Here is a 13,091-nt window from a genome sequence, read left to right as displayed (position 1 = left end):
TTTGTCGATTTCTCAATTTTTCGGTTTTTCACATTTTTGATTTTTTGACTTTTCGATTTCTCAGTACATATTTCAATTTGACTTTTCGGCTTCTCGATTTTTAATTTCTCAATTTTTCATTTTCCAGATTTTTCAATTTTTCAGTTTGGCAATTTTCCAACTTCTCGAAACTAATTTCTAAGAATTTTTCAAAAAATCCCAAAATTGACAAGAATTCATGACGAATTTCTCAAATTCAGGTGCGAATTTGAGGTCATTTTCGCTATGATTCTTGAACTAACTGAAAAAAACAAGGGAAAATATTTTCAAAAATTTTCCAAAAAATTCGCAAACGGCACCGGATTGAATGGTAAAAGATATTTCCATAGACAATTTTGTAAATTTGACGTGATTTTTAATATACCATTTGAATTAACCTAGAAAAATGGGAAAACGTTTTCCAAACATTTTCCAAAGGAGGGTTAAAACGGACTTCATAGGAATATCATTAAAAAAAATCCAGGAAAGACTAAAACGATCTTTAATTCTTTACTCAAAGGGAAACTGCAAACAATGGATTATTAGCAACTATTCTCCAATAATTACGAATGTGGAACTATTTTAGCTTGATTTCCTCAAATATAAAATAAATGGAAACTAATTTATAAGAATTTTTCAAAAAATCCCAAAATTGACAAGAATTCATGACGAATTTCTCGTTCAAGTGCGAATTTGAGGTCATTTTCGCTATGATTCTTGCACTAACTGAAAAAAACAAGAGAAAATATTTTAAAAAATTTTCCAAAAATTCAAAAACGGCACCGGATTGAATGGTAAAAGATATTTTCATAGATAATTTTGTAAATCTGATGTGATTTTTAATATGCCATTTGAATTAACCTAGAAAAATGGGAAAACGTTTTCCAAAAATGTGCCAAAGGAGTGTTAAAACGGACTTCAAAAGAATATCATTAAAAAAAAATCCAGGAAAGGTTAAAACGATCTTTAATTCTTTACTCAAAGGGAAACTGCCAACATTGGATTATTAGCAACTATTCTCCAATAATTACGAATGTGGAACTATTTTAGCTTGATTTTCTCAAATATAAAAAAAATGGAAACTAATTTCTAGGAATTAAAAAAAAAAACAAAATTGACCTGAATTCATGACGAATTTCTCGTTCAAGTTCGAATTTGAGGTCATTTTCGCTATGATTCTTGAACTAACTGAAAAAAACAAGGGAAAATATTTTCAAAAATTTTCCAAAGAATTCACAAACGGCACGGGATTGAATGGTGAAAGATATTTTCATAGACAATTTTGTAAATCTGAAGTGATTTTACTATGTTGTTTGAAATAACCTAGAAACATGGGAAAACATTTTCCAGAAATTTTCCAAAAAAATCTTAAAACGGACTCTACAACAGCGAGAAGAATGAATACCTGGTCGAAATTTTTCGCAAATTATCAATCTGAGGATATTTTTGTACGGTTCGTCAGTAGGTTTTACTAAAATGGAAGCACTAAATTCCGGATTATACACTATTCTTTGCAGATTACGAAACTGGAATAGTTAAAAAAATGGGAAACTGATTTCTAAAAATTTTCCAAAAAAATTTAAACCGACTCCTCCTCAAATGGAAAAAGGCAGTTTCATAGACCATTTTGTGAATCTGAAGTCATTTTTACTATACTCTATGAAGTAACCTAGAAAAATCGGAAAATAATTTTCCAAAAAAAAATGTTAAAACGGACTTCACATCGGAAAAATTTATATCTGACAGAAATTTGTCATCAATTACCAAACTTAAGATATGTATCCCTTTTCAGTACCCGAGAAAATCGAAAATAATTTTCAAAAAAACGCAAAAGAGTTAATTTATCAATGGGAAAGCAGCAATTTTCGAATTATAAAATATTCTCTGCAGATTACGATTCTAGAATAATAAAAAAAAATGGGAAACTATTTTCTAAAAATTTTCCCAAAAATGCCAAAATTAACAAAATCACCACCACATTAAGAATTTTTCGTAGTACGAATTTGAGGTAATTTTCGCTATGGCTTTTAAAGTAACGGAAAAGGAGAAATAATTTTCAAAAATTTTCCAAAAAGTCTAAAAACATTTGAAAAATTGAAGAAACGAAAAATTGAAAGAGAATGAAAAAACGAAAAATTGTGCTATCAAAAAATTGTAACATTTTCATCATTTCTTAGGGGGCATAAACAAATAAATTAGTAAAACAAATAAACAAAAAAAGCGTCTGTATATTCTTAATATAGTTATATACAAAAATTAACAACAATCGGTCCAGTAGTTTCGGAGATTGTGTCCAAAAAAAAATGATATAGAAAAAACATGAAAGTCGCCTACACTCGGCAAGTAAAAACAGAGTTGTGATCAGAGCAAAATCTGCGTAATTATGCGCGCTGTCATCTATTATTCAATTACTTTAATTAATAAGCAGATTAAAGACAAATTTGTCTTTGTAAGCTTTCAAATCTCAGCGAAAAGTAAATAATTTTCATTTACCCGGAAGAACGTTGTTTCAGGCTTTATGTCCTCGTTTGCTGTTACTACGGCTCCCGTCGAGCTTTTTTCTCTTTTATGGGCGTACTTAGTGACAACGTTGTTAAGGTTTTATTCAAACTTTTACATTGTATTATAATAAGAAATAATTGCTAGAGGCTTTCATTCGTGGATAAAAGCTCTAGTGAGTTTAGTGGAATCGATAATACATCATACGACTCAAAATATAATAAAGACAACTTTATGAATTCACCTTTTGTGGTTGCTTTTTTTCCCCAAATTGGAATACGAGCTTAGTATTTTTTTGAAGTCTGTGTCTGAGAAGAGAAGAAATCTCAACAATTCAACGTTAAGTAAGCGAATTTGTGGATTTGAATTCCAATGCCAGTTTAATACGAAAATCATTTATCGACACTCTGTTTTATTAAATTTCCCTGCGATTACGCCTACTTGCCGCATTTCGCAATTCATCATTATTTTCAATTTACCCCGAATCCGGCAAACTTTCACAAATTGTTTCCCTGATTCTTCCCCGAAAAACTCCCACAACTTAATTCCAAACTCATTCATTACCTAGCGGTTCCCCTCTTGCCACCTCAAGCGAATGTACGAATAATCGGTCTACAGTAGCTACCATCCAGCAGCAACGCCGACTTTCTTAACAACAACCGTTAAAACGATAATCCTGAATTATTCACCACCCACGGATACATTTTGACTTTTTTTCTGCCAACTTGATTTTCGTATTAATAAGTTAGCAGCGCCAACTCGAATCTTAGTCTCGCGATTTCCGTTCCTCGGAACTTTCCCGAAATTGGGGTTACCCGAGGTGAAGGCGTGACCTTGAGCTTCGCCTCTCCATTTCCAATTCAAAATCGATCATTTGTATTATTGTTGATGAAACAAGCGCGCTCCAAGTTACAGTAAAACGCTACAAAAACACAAAAGTATTTGGTTTTCCGATAATTGCCTCCAGTCGAGGGAGGAAAGTTCGAATGGGAATTTTATTGGCCGAGTGCAATAAAACCCCGTAATGGGAGTATTTCGCGCTGTGATTGAAAAGTGTCTTGTTTACAGCGACCAGACTCGTCGATTGTTCGCCGAATAAAACCGGGAGTCAATTGTAAACACGCGAACTGTTTTCGTCTGAAACGGGAGAGCGGCGCAATTTTTGCCTGGGTTGAAGTTCTGGAGGTTGTTATCCATCTCATGGGCGCCGCAACACCTGTTGGAGTTGGCGTAGGAGGGGGTGAAGGTTTCTGAAAAGTGTGGTTGGTAGTCGGAGGTTGTGCCAGGAGATGGCGGCGCCGGGTGATGGAAAGTGATTATTGATCTTGAGGTGTTTAGTTATGTAGATGAAATATGGAGGCGTTCTTGTACCAATAACCTGTTGCTTCTAATTTCACTCGACGTCGCCTCGGGTTACTTTAATCATCGATGAAATAATAAAATGCGATTGGAATAGGCGACAAGTCGCAAAATTGGACGAGTCGTTTTACAAATAATAATTTGTGGGCGAGGAATCCTTGGAAAGGGTTTGCTTGTCGGTGATAAAACACTTGCCGTCCCTAAGATTTTTCAAACTTCTTAAAAAATAAAACACCAACTGCTCCCAAGCTCCTTTAAACTACTTAAAAAATAAAGCACTATGTATCGCTGGGATTCTTCAAACTACTCCAAAAATAAAACACTAGGAGTCCCTGAGATTCTTTATACTTCTTAAAGATAAAACACTCGATGTGTCTGAGATTCTTCAAACTTTTTCAAAAATAAAACACTAGCGGTTGGTGAGATTCTTTGTACTTCTTCTAGGGTTTTACCCTAGAGGTCCACCACATTTTCAAACTTCTTCAAACAATAAAACACCAAGTGTTCATGAGACACTGTAAACTTCTTCAAAAACCACAAACTTCTCATGTTCCTGAAATTCTTCAAACTTTTTAAAAATAAAACACCAACTGCTCCCGAGCTCCTTTAAACTACTTAAAAAATAAAGCACTATGTATCGCTGGGATTCTTCAAACTGCTTCAAAAATAAAACATCGAGTGCTTGTGAGGCTCTTTCAATTTCTTCAAAAATAAAACACTAGGGGGTCCCTGACATTCTTTATACTTCTTAAAGATAAAACACTAGATTTGTCTGAGATTCTTCATACTTTTTCAAAAATAAAACACCGGGTGCTTATAAGACCCTTTCAACTTCTTCAAAAAATAAAACACCAAGTGCTCATGAGACACTTTAAACTTCTTCAAAAACAACAATCTTCTCATGTCCCTGAAATTCTTCAAATTTCTTCAAAAATAAAATACCTGATGCGCTTAAAATTCTTTAAGTTTCTAAAAAAATAAAATATGTAGTGTCCCTGAGATTTTTTAGACTTCTTCAAAAATAAAACACCAAGGGTCCCTGAGACTCTTTAAACTTCTTCGAAAATAAAACACTAGGATCCCTGAGATTCTTTATACTTCTTAAAGATAAAACATTAAATGTGTCTGAGATTCTTCAAACTTTTTCAAAAATAAAACACCGGGTGTTCATAAGACACTTTCAAATTCTTCAAAAATAAAACACTAGGGGTTGATGAGATTCTTTGTACTTTTTCTAGGGTTTTATCATAGAGGTCCTCCACATTTTCAAACTTCTTCAAACAATAAAACACCAAGTGTTCATGAGACACTGTAAACTTCTTCAAAAACCACAAATTTCTCATGTTCCTGAAATTCTTCAAACATCTTAAAAATAAAACACCAACTGCTCCCGAGCTTCTTTAAACTACTTAAAAAATAAAACACTATGTATCGCTGGGATTCTTCAATCTGCTTCAAAAATAAAACATCGACTGCTTGTGAGGCTCTTTCAATTTCTTCAAAAATAAAACACTAGGGGTCCCTGACATTCTTTATACTTCTTAAAGATAAAACACTAGATTTGTCTGAGATTTTTCAAACTTTTTTAAATAAAACACCGGGTGCCCATAAGACACTTTCAACTTCCTCAAAAATAAAACACAAGGGGTTGATGAGATTCTTTGTACTTCTTCTAGGGTTTTACCCTAGAGGTCCTTCTCATTTTCAAATTTCTTCAAAAAATAAAACACCAAGTGCTCATGAGATATTCTAAACTTCTTCAAAAACCTCAAACTTCTCATGTACCTGAAATTCTTCAAACTTCTTAAAAAATAAAACACCAACTGCTCCCGAGCTCCTTTAAACTACTTATAAAATAAAACACTATGTATCGCTGGGATCCTTCAAACTATTTCAAAAATAAAACATCGGCTGCTTGTGAGGCTCTTTCAATTTCTTCAAAAATAAAACACTAGGAGTCCCTTAGATTTTTTATATTTCTTAAAGATAAAACACTGGATGTGTCTGAGATTTTTCAAACTTCTTCAAAAATAAAACACAAAGGATCCCTGACATTTTTTACACTTCTCCAAAATAAAACACTAGGGCTCCCTGTGATTTTACAAATTTCTCAAAAAAAAGCACCGATTGCTCGTCAGGCACTTTAAAATTCTTCAAAAATAAAACACTATCAGTACCTAAGATTCTTTAAACTTCGCCAAAAATAAAACATCAAGTGCTCCTGAGACACTTTAAACTTCTTCAAAAACCTCAAACTTCTCATGTTCCTGAAGTTCTTCAAAAATAAAACACTTGATGCGCAAAAAATTCTTTAAGTTTATTCAAAAATAAAATGTGGAGTGCCCTTGCGATTCTTTACAGTTCTTCAGAAATAAAACAACGGGTGTCCTTGAGGTACTTTAAGCTCCTTTAAAAATAAAGCACCTTGTATTCCCGGGATTCTTTAAACTTCTTCAAAAACAAAACACTATCGGTCCCTGAGACTCTTTAAACTTCTTTAAAAATAAAACACTAGGAGTCCCTGAGATTCTTTATATTTCTTAAAGACAAAACACTAGATCTGTCTGAGATTCTTAAAATTCTTCAAAAATAAAACACAAAGGATCCCTGACATTTTTTACATTTCTTCAAATTAAAACACTAGGGCTCCCTGTGATTTTACAAATTCCTCAAAAAAAAAGACACCGATTGCTCGTGAGGCAATTTAAAATTCTTCAAAAATAAAACACTATCGGCCCCTAAGATTCTTTAAACTTCTCTAAAAATAAAACATCATGTGCTCCTGAGACACTTTAAACTTCTTCAAAAAGTTCAAACTTCTCATGTTCCTGAAATTCTTCAAACTTCTTCAAACATAAAACACTTCATGTGCAAAAAATTCTTTAAGTTTCTTCAAAAATAAAATGTGGAGTGCCCCTGCGATTCTTTACAATTCTTCAAAAATAAAACAACGGATGTCCTTGAGGTACTTTAAACTCTTTTAAAAATAAAGCACCTTGTGTTCCCGGGATTCTTTAAACTTCTTCAAGAACAAAACACTAAGGAACCCTGAGACTCTTTAAATTTCTTCAAAAATAAAACACTAGGAGTCCCTGAGATTCTTTATATTTCTTAAAGGTGAAACACTAGATGTGTCTGGGATTATTCAAACTTCTTCAAAAATTAAACACAAAGGATTCCTGACATTTTTTACACTTCTTCAAAATAAGACACTTGGGCTCCCTGTGTTTTTACAAATTTTTCAAAAAAAAAAGAAACACTGATTGCTCGTGAGGCACTTTAAAATTCTTCAAAAATAAAACACTATCGGTCCCTAAAATTCTTTAAACTTCTCCAAAAATAAAACACCAAGTGCTCCTGAGACACTTTAAACTTCTTCAAAAACCTCAAACTTCTCATGTTCCTGAAATTCTTCAAACTTCTTCAAAAATAAAACACTAAGGGTCCCTGAGACTCTTTAAACTTCTTCAAAAATAAAACACTAGTAGTCCCTGAGATTTTTTATATTTCTTAAAGACAAAACACCAGAAGTGTCTGATATTCTTAAAGCTTCTTCAAAAATAAAACACAAAGGATCCCTGACATTTTTTACACTTCTCCAAAATAAAACACTAGGGCTCCCTGTGATTCTACAAATTTCTAAAAAACACCGATTGCTCGCGAGGCACTTTAAAATTCTTCAAAAATAGAACACTATCGGTCCCTAAGATTCTTTAAACTTCTCCAAGAATAAAACATCAAGTGCTCCTGAGACACTTTAAACTTCTTCAAAAAGTTCAAATTTCTCATGTTCCTGAAATTCTTCAAACTTCTTCAAAAATAAAACAACGGGTGTCCTTGAGGTACTTTAAACTCCTTTAAAAATAAAGCACCTTGTGTTCCCGGGATTCTTTAAACTTCTTCAAAAACAAAACACTAAGGGTCCCTGAGGCTTTTTAAGCTTCTTCAAAAATAAAACACAAAGGATCCCTGACATTTTTTACACTTCTCTAAAATAAAACACTATTGGACCCTAAGAGTCTTTAAACTTCTCTAAAAATAAAACATCAAGTGCTCCTGAGACACTTTAAACTTCTTCAAAAACCTCAAACTTCTCATGTTCCTGAAATTCTTCAAACTTCTTCAAAAATAAAACACTTGATGCGCTAAAAATTCTTTAAGTTTCTTCAAAAATAAAATGTGGAGAGCACCTGCGATTCTTTACAATTCTTCAAAAATAAAACAACGGGTGTGCTTGAGGTACTTTAAACTCCTTTAAAAATAAAGCACCTTGTGTTCCCGGGATTCTTTAAACTTCTTCAAAAACAAAACACTAAGGGTCCCTGAGACTCTTTAAACTTCTTTAAAAATAAACCACTAGGACTTCCTGAGATTCTTTATGTTTCTTAAAGATAAAACACTAGTTGTGTCTGAGATTCTTCAAACTTCTTCAAAAATAAAACACAAAGGATCTCTGACATTTTTTACACTTCTTCAAAATAAAACACTAGGGCTTCCTGTGATTTTACAAATTTCTCAAAAAAAAACACACCGATTTCTCGTGAGGCACTTTAAAATTCTTCAAAAATAAAACACTATCGGTCCCTAAGATTCTTTAAACTTCTCTAAAAATAAAACATCTAGTGCTCCTGAGACACTTTAAACTTCTTCAAAAACCTCAAATTTCTCGTGTTCCTGAAATTCTTCAAACTTCTTCAAAAATAAAAAACTTGTTGCGCTAAAAATTCTTTAAGTTTCTTCAAAAATAAAATGTGAAGTACCCCTGCGATTCTTTCCAATTCTTCAAAAATAAAACAACGGGTGTCCTTGAGGTACTTTAAACTCCTTTAAAATAAAGCACCTTGTGTTCCCGGGATTCTTTAAACTTCTTCAAAAACAAAACACTAAGGGTCCCTGAGACTCTTTAAACTTCTTCAAAAATGAAACACTAGGAGTTCCCGAGTTTCTTTATATTTCTTGAAGATAAAACACTAGATGTGTCTGAGATTTTTCAAACTTCTTCAAAAATAAAACACAAATGATCCCTGACATTTTTTACAATTCTTCAAAATAAAACACTAGGGCTCCCTGTGATTTTACAAATTTCTCAAAAAATAAAACACCGACTGCTCGTGAGGCAGTTTAAAATTCTTCAAAAATAAAACACTAGTGGTCCCAAAGATTCTTTAAACTTCTCCAAAAATAAAACATCAAGTGCTCCTGAGACACTTTAAACTTCTTCAAAAACCTCAAACTTCTCATGTTCCTGAAATTCTTCAAACTTCTTCAAAAATAAAACACTTGATGCGCTAAAAATTCTTTAAGTTTCTTCAAAAATAAAATATGAAGTGTCCCTTAGCTTCTTTACGCTTCTTCAAAAATAAAACAACGGGTGTCCTTGAGGCACTTTAAACTCCTTCAAAAATAAAGCACCTTGTGTTCCCGGGTTTCTTTAAACTTATTCAAAAACAAAACACTAAGAGTTCCTGAGACTGTTTAAACTTCTTCAAAAATAAAACACTAGCAATCCCTAAGATTCTTTAAACTCTCCAAAAAGAAAACATCCATTGCTCTCGAGCTCCTCTAAACTCTTTAAAAAATAAAACACGAGGGATCTCTGGGATTCCTAAAACTTCTTCAAAAGTAAAACATCGCGTGCTTGGGATTCTTTATGGTTCTTCAAAAATAGAGCACTAGGGATCCTAGACATTCTTTATATTTCTTTGGATAAAACACCAGGGCTCCTGGAGATTTTTCGAAGTTGTTAAAAAATAAAACATCGAGTGCTCATAAGACACTTCTCCAAAAATAAAACATCGGGTGCTCCGGGCTCCTTTAAACTTCATGAAAAATGAAACACCAGGATTGCCAGAGATTCTTCAAACTTCTTCAAAAATAAAGCACCAGGTGCTCGTGAGACATTTTAAATTTCTTCAAAATTATACAGTAAATACTAAGAGTTCCTCAGATTCTTTATACTCCTTCAAAATAAAACACTAGGTGTCCATCATATTTTTCAAACTTCTTCAAAAAATAAAACAGCGAGTGTTCCTGAGATATTTTATTTTAAACTTCTTCAAAACGAAAACAATTTGTCTCCCTGAAAATTTTCAAACATCTTCAAAACTAAAACACTGGCAGCGCTTAACATTCTTTAAGCTTCTCTAAAAATGAAACATGGAGTGTCCCTTAGATTCTTTAAACTTCTTCAAAATTAAAACACTTAGGGTCCCTGAGGCTCTTTGAACTTCTTCGAAAATAAAACACTAGGGTCCCTGAGATTCTTTATGCTTCAGAGTAAAACACTAGGGATACCTGAGATTTTTTTAATTCTTCAAAAATAAAACACTACACGTTCCTCAATTTCTTCAAGCTTATTCTAAAATAAAACACTAGAGGTCGTTAAGACTTTAAACTTCTTCAAACATAAAACACTAGGGATCCATGTGATTCTTTACACTTCTTCAAAATAAAACACTCTTCAAATTTTTTCAACAAAAAACACTGGCGATGTCCCTAAGACTCTTTGAACTTTTCCAAAATAAAACATCGGGTGCTTGCGAGGTTCTTTAAACTTCTTCAAAAATAAAACACTTCAGGTCCTTGAAATTCTTCAAAATGCTTCAAAAATAAAATATCGGGTGCTCGTGAAACTCTCTAAACTTTTTCAAAGTAAAACACTAGGGGTGCCTGAGATTTTTTTAAATTCTTCAAAAATAAAACACTACACGTTCCTCAGTTTCTTCAAACTTATTCTAAAATAAAACACTAGGCTTCCTTTATAATTCTTCAAAATAAAACACTAGGGGTTCCTGGGATTCTTCAAACTTCTTCAAAAATACAATATCGGGTGCTAGTGAGACTCTTTATACTTATTCAAAATAAAGCACTATGGGTGATTGAGATTCTTCAAACTTCTTTAAAAATAAAACACTGCATGCTCTTGACATTTTTCAAACTTCTTGAAAAATAAAACAGTTTGGCTTTCTAAAACTCTTTATAATTCCTCAAAAACAGAAACGTACAATACATGGGAGATAATGGAAAACAAAAGCTCCTACAAACAAAAAACGTATTTTTCTGCCTCTAGTGGTCGACGAGAAATAAAAACACAACATAAACCGTTAAAATATGTTTTAACTTGCATTTTATCACAACCGCCTTAACCGAAAATAAAATTCCGCTACCCCAAACCCCCTTAAACAACTCACCAAATCACACAATCGAAACTCCCTAAACGCCCATAAATTATGCCCAGGATTAGCCGGTTGACAGAGTTATTACTAGCACGGTCCGGAAGTTCTTACAATATCACCATAAATTCGTCCTGTCCAACAAACAAGAAAAAATTTATCCCCGTATCTTCATCCCCTCATTTTTTAAAAAGCTTTCCGCTCGTTTTTAATAACCACAAGAAAAACGCGAACTACAACACTTAAAAAAGTGTCCAAATTCCAAACAACACCCCCGGAAACGCTATAAATAGCGAACATTTCCCTCCAAATGTCCTGTATCTGATGAACCAAATGAGACGAAAACTTAATGTCCTGTTCTTCCGCTGCTTTCCAATTCTGCGTCCTTTTAGAACCGAAAACAAAAAATCTGATAGCGGCTATAAAACAGAACCCCAATAATTGGCTAACTAATTTACGAAACCGAAACTACGAAGTTTGTTATGCATGGAATTCGTAGTAGTTGAGATTGTAACGTAGTAAATGTAGTGGAGGTGATAAACTCTTTTCGCATTTTTTGTGCTTTCAGTTGGTCGGGATTAAAACACAGAGGAAGTGATTTACTTTTATTGGTTTTTGTTTAAAACAATGTGGCACATGCGTAAATGTTGATGAAGGCGACGCTGTCGACGCTCGCCGTCACTTTCGCGTTGTTATAGCTAGTGAGGATAGTGAGGAGCGGAATGGACAAAGTTCGGTGAGTGAGGAATGTTAATTAATTCGGGGTTTAGTTGGGGCATGTTTGGACATTCGGATTTTTTTTGTTATGCATGTTTGTTTTAGAATTATTGTCCGAAATTAATTATGCACCACTTTATTAAAAAAAAATATTTGCTCGACGCGCTTGCAATGGAACCCATCGTGCCGGTATTTTTTTACCAAATTAATAATTAAATATCTCCGAAAAATTCCAACGATGCTCGTCAAAAAACAAACACCTAATTAGGTAATTTTGTACAACGGAACAGCACCTAGGCGACACCCCCAAATACATTTATTCAAACAACTTGTTTACCAACAACAAACATAATTAGAATTAGAAGCGTCTAAAAATATTCCTTCTGGTCCACCCCCACCTCAAATCGTGCTAATTTTACAACTGTAGGGGTCTTAAAACCGGTTAATGCATATTCACACTATACGAAGCTGATCTTTGTGTTAAAATATTATAATATTACCCACATGTATTTTTAAAATTCAAAGACTCTTGTGAAAAGGACGCCTCCAAGATCACTGAAAACCAACCTGACATAATTCGCTTAACCTAAGCTGAGCGTGGGCCACCTTTGCATAAATATATTAAAAAAGATGATATAAAAGGCGTAGCTGTGGTGCGCGCCCACGCTAAGCTGGTTTCATGTCCGGTCCTTTATAACATTTCTCAAAAACTTAATGAATTTTAAAAAATGTGAGGGTTTTGAAAGTTTTTTTTTTTTCATTTACTCGAGGTTAAATTAATTAGTGATTGAAACTTTCCGAAAGCGCTCGCTGCGCTCGCTACGCTCGCATTTTAGAGGTTAATCTTTTCAGAATAATTTACCATGACAGGAAGATTTCGTGAATTATTGAAATAAAAACTAAGTAACCTTGCTGACCGGTCATTCGTAAATGTTTTCACAACACTAAATTAATTAAAAAAAAAAATTCAAAATGCGAAGGTGTTTTTCAAAAATATTTGATACTGTCCCTGGAAAGCTCAAATATTATTAATGAGAGAATTTTTTGGTGTCTTGTAAACAATTGTGTTCTAGTGTCTTGTAAACAATTGTGATTATTAAAGTTGGTAGACCTAAACGTGCTCACTGCGCTCGCATTCTAATGGTGTTTTTTAAAATTTAGAGAATTATGATTACAACTGAACCCAAACAATTTCGGTGAGACTCTTTTCTACATACTTCTATGAGAGAATAAAGCCGAAAAAAAATTTAATGCGAGCGCAGCGAGCTGGTTCAGGTATCATTTAAAAAAATATTTATTGTTGTCCCGAGAAGCTACATTATTAAG

The 13,091-nt window shown here is 33.3% G+C and overlaps 2 protein-coding genes across 4 annotated transcripts in view; one reads left to right on the top strand and one right to left on the bottom strand.

Moving 5' to 3' along the window:
- LOC135129594 (pyrokinin-1 receptor-like) overlaps positions 1-13,091 on the top strand; it is a 149,458-nt gene that overhangs the window by 82,889 nt on the left and 53,478 nt on the right. Inside the window, exon 1 of one of the 3 annotated variants that reach the window (XM_064056781.1) lies at positions 11,700-11,784. The exons of the other annotated variants lie outside the window; for them this stretch is intronic. The gene's annotated coding sequence lies outside the window, so the exon portion shown is untranslated. Of the gene's footprint in view, positions 1-11,699; positions 11,785-13,091 lie in introns of those variants that run through there. 3 annotated transcript variants of the gene reach the window in all.
- LOC135129591 (pyrokinin-1 receptor-like) overlaps positions 1-13,091 on the bottom strand; it is a 133,220-nt gene that overhangs the window by 100,138 nt on the left and 19,991 nt on the right. The window lies entirely within an intron of this gene.

The sequence above is a fragment of the Zophobas morio genome, unplaced genomic scaffold, assembly GCF_036711695.1.
Source record: "Zophobas morio isolate AGI-343-1 ecotype UQ-CSIRO unplaced genomic scaffold, CSIRO_AGI_Zmor_V1 ptg000016l, whole genome shotgun sequence".
Taxonomy (NCBI): Eukaryota; Metazoa; Arthropoda; class Insecta; order Coleoptera; family Tenebrionidae; genus Zophobas; species Zophobas morio.
This window is presented reverse-complemented; position numbering and strand designations above follow the sequence as displayed.